Genomic DNA, 4,099 nt, shown 5'->3' on the forward strand with positions numbered 1-4,099 from the left:
ATGGTGATGGGTTAAGATCACTGTCACATACCATTTTCTTCATACTTGGGAAATGTACGAGAGACTTTGTCTTCATATGTGACATCCACAAGATCAGTTTTGCTTTGAATGATTTTACAGAACCTATCATTTGAACCACATGTTTGTCTTTTCCCTGGAGCTCAAGATTTAAAATGTTCAATTTGTCAGTGATGTCCTCAAGAAAAGCCAAGTCCATTAACCAGCTGGAGTCTTCTAGTTGCTCGAAGTTCTGATTTGTGGACTTCAAAAATTCTTTGATCTCTTCAATTAGGCTTAAAAAACATGAAAGAACTTTACCTTTGTTCAGTCATCTTACTTCTTTGTGCAAGATAAGATCAGATTGTTTATCATCAACATCTTCCAACAGTCGGTGTTAAAAAGTCGGTGTTGCAAAGGTTTCGCTCAAATAGAGTTAATTATTTTAATAATGACATTCATGATGTGTTGAAAAGAAAGAACTTTGATGCACAAGGCTTCTTGGTGGATAATGCAATGATAAGACATAAAGTTCAGAAAGGATTCATTCTTTTTGCAGGGTGCAATGAATCCATTGGCGCTGCCCATCATTGCTGGTGCCCCGTCAGTGGTGATTGCAGACAGCTTGTGTAGTGGCATACTAATTGATGTTGCATATGATTTGAATAAATTATAGATGTCCTCACCCTTTGTTCGCCCTTTCATAGGCAATACTTTTAGTAACACTTCTTTTACAGTGAAGTCACTAAATACCATCCTCACCATAACTGCCAACTGTGCTGTTTCCAATATATCTGTTGATTCACCGAACTGCAGTCAAAACCAGTCACATATTTCTAAGTCATCCTTTAGCTGACTTTGCATGTCACTTGAAATTGCATGTATCCTCCTCGTAACTATGTTGTATAATAACTGCAAGTCTTGTATTGCTGACAAAATCTCACGCTTATTAGGAAATCCTTGAAACAGGCAATCAGCACCAGTCAAAAATGCTTCCTTCAACAATTCACCATCTTGAAAGGGTTTATTTCTTCTTTGCGAGCAGATGAGCAATTTTAAAGGAAGCAATAGTAGCACTTTTAGACTTTACCACTTGTCTAGTGAAAACAGATTGCTGGGCAGATAGGTTTGATTTGAGTTGATTAATTTTTTTCTTTCTCAGCTCAGATTTAAGTGGATGGCTAATGTCAAAAGAGCTGTGATTAGTTTGGAAATGGCATTTGACATTACGTTTTTTCAGCACTGCAACAGTACCACCACACAATAAGCAAACACATGTCCCTTTATTTTCAATAAAACAATCGGATTCTTCCCACTCTGCGTTGAAATAATACGTACGTTGTCTTTTATTTGAACCACTCATTTTGGGGCAAAATGTTAAAAAAATAATAAATCGCGAAGCACGAGAAAACACGAGTATCAGTGCAGCGGAAGAATACTCGCATACAGGGCTGGGGCCGTCACATGCTAAGGAGCGGCATTCCATCCATTCTTGGGGTGTCAGAGTCCGAGTGGGGTTTTCTTTTTCTGCTTCGGCAGCTTGGGCGGCAGCAGTCCAAGCCGCTTTTGTGTGTGTGTGTGGCAGTTCTGGGCAGCGCAGAGAGAAGCTGGAGAGAAGCTGTGGCCCCGCGCCTGCTGGAGACAGAGAACACTGGCGCTCGCAGCCTATGGCCCTGGAGTTCTCTGTCCCCAGCAGGAGCGGGGCCGCAGCTTCTCTCCCCTTCTGGCCGCTACTTTTCACACCGTGTCGCTAGGAGGGTGCACATAAATGCCCAGGTGGGTTGGGGACCACTGTTGTAGAGTGTTGACCCTGAATATAGTTGATTATTTAATGTATTTTACCGTTCTTTCTACTAAAACAAATGAATAAGACAAGTGATTAAAGTTAGGGACTGGGGGAAATTACAGATCTCCTTCCTCTTTTAAAATCAGAGGGAGAGTTCCTCCTCATCTTGACTGATAATGTTAAATGTATAGGCATATTGCCTCTTTGTCCCTGGTTACTGTTGTGAGAACTCCTCTTCCTGTTCCAATCTTCTTAAATATACACTAAGACTCTGTAGCCCAGATCAAATTCACATCTACAGTGAAGCGAAATCAAAACTGCCCTGATGGACTGGATTGGAGCCAGCCCAGCTTTTTCTCATATACTCATAGACCTTAAAGTAAGAAGGGACCGTCATGATCATCTAATCTGACCTACTGCACATCGTATGTCACAGAACTTCTGGCTGAGATACTGAAATCCTTAAATCTTGATTTAATAACTTCAAGTTACAGAGAATCCACCATTTATACAAGTTCAAACCATCAGGTGACCCATGCCTACGGGCTTCAGAGGAAGGTTAACTGCACTCCCCGACAATCTGACCTGGGGGGGAAAGTCCTTCCAGACCCCAAATATGGTGATCAGTTAGATCCTGAGCAGGTTGAGGAAACCCACCAGCCAGATACCTGAGACTGAATTATCTATAGTAACTCAGAGACCTCCCCATCTAGTGTCCCACCTCCAGCCATTGGAGATATTTTGCTAATTGGAGATATTTGCATTGGAGATAGTTGCTATTCTTCTGATTCACAAACTTTTGTTCATTTAAGAAGTAGCCTCCCAGCTCTACTGCCAGCATTCTGGATTCACAAAATACTTGAAGTCAGAGGCAATAGTGGGCCTGATTTCAGTGGAGTTACATCAACAGAGAATTTGATCCAATGTCCCTACCCTTTGCTCAGCTATCACTTTCCCCCATGGGTCTTGCAACTTCCAATTCAGAGCAGAAGAAGTGTGATCAGAGAGGTAAGCCTAGCTGTGTTTTCTACTCTGAAGCCTAAGAAAGACGAGACTCATTTTCCTTTTTAAAAAGAAACTGATCAGAAGTTTTGCACTATTTGATCATCCTAAGAGAGAAAAAGAGATGCAGTTGCAAGAGAGTCTTCTTTACCTAAAGTGATAACCATTCTTTATTTAAAGATCCCTTGTTTATTGCCCAGTCTCCTGAAACCTGCACCCATAAAGCTGAACATTCAAAGATGTTGTGCTGCTAAATCAGGCAGTTGGACAGTTTGCAAGGAGAGAAAAACTGGGGCTTTGGTAAATTACACTTGTCCAAAGTTCACTTCGCAGGAGGAGCATGGCCTGGAAAATACCCTAAGCATGGAATGTTGAACATTGCATACCTGGCTGAAAAATTGAAGCTGCAGATGCAAAGGTGTGGTTGTTTTTTTTTCCCCAGAGACTGTGTTCAGTAGGCCTCCTGCAGGTAACCAGACCACACAATTTCTCTCAGTAGACCAGCCATGTTAAAGGAACTGGAGACAGACAGTGAATTGGCAGCAGATTTTGGTTTATGGCATGGCACTGACAACATGAACCCATTGCATGCTGGGACTCAGCAAAGGAACAAAGGGTTGGGAAAGAGATGAGGAAATAATTCTGGGAAGCCCTCTGGCCCGTGTTATGCAGGAGATCAGACTAGATCAGCGGTGGGCAACCTGTGGTCCACTTCCTGCAGGTCCCATTGGCTGGGAATAGAGAACCGTGGCCACTGGGAGCTGCGGGCAACCGTGCCTGTGGACGGTCAATATAAACAAACTGTCCTGTGGCCCACCAGCAGATTACCCTGATGGGCAGGCCACAGGTTGCCCATCACTGAACTAGATGATCACAGTATGAAGTATGAGAAAAAGAAGGAAAATGACCCATGGATGGAACAGAGGTCATGTATATCTCCATTAAAGAATTTAGAGGACACAGCTAAATTGACTCTATCTAGCACAGGAAAGAAGGAGATACAATTCACAAACTATTGCAAGCTTTTACCAGGTGCAAAAAGGAAAGTTGGGAGAGTCACACACAGAAACCATGCTTAGGTGGCTACAATCATCACTATATGGGTGGTGCCTAGCGACAGATCCCATAAGGGAACAATCCAGAGACACCACAGTGATTTGAAGCCACTCTTCTGCTTTTATCTATATGGAGCCATTTCTGAGTTTCAGTCTCAGAGGACTAGTCATTAGAATAGCTTCCACTCGGACAAGCTACACTAATAGCAAGTCAAAAGAGAGACAGTTCATGACATTTCACAGTGTCTCTGTTCTGTTC

This window comes from Lepidochelys kempii, chromosome 1, assembly GCF_965140285.1.
Source record: "Lepidochelys kempii isolate rLepKem1 chromosome 1, rLepKem1.hap1, whole genome shotgun sequence".
NCBI classification, from domain to species: domain Eukaryota; kingdom Metazoa; phylum Chordata; order Testudines; family Cheloniidae; genus Lepidochelys; species Lepidochelys kempii.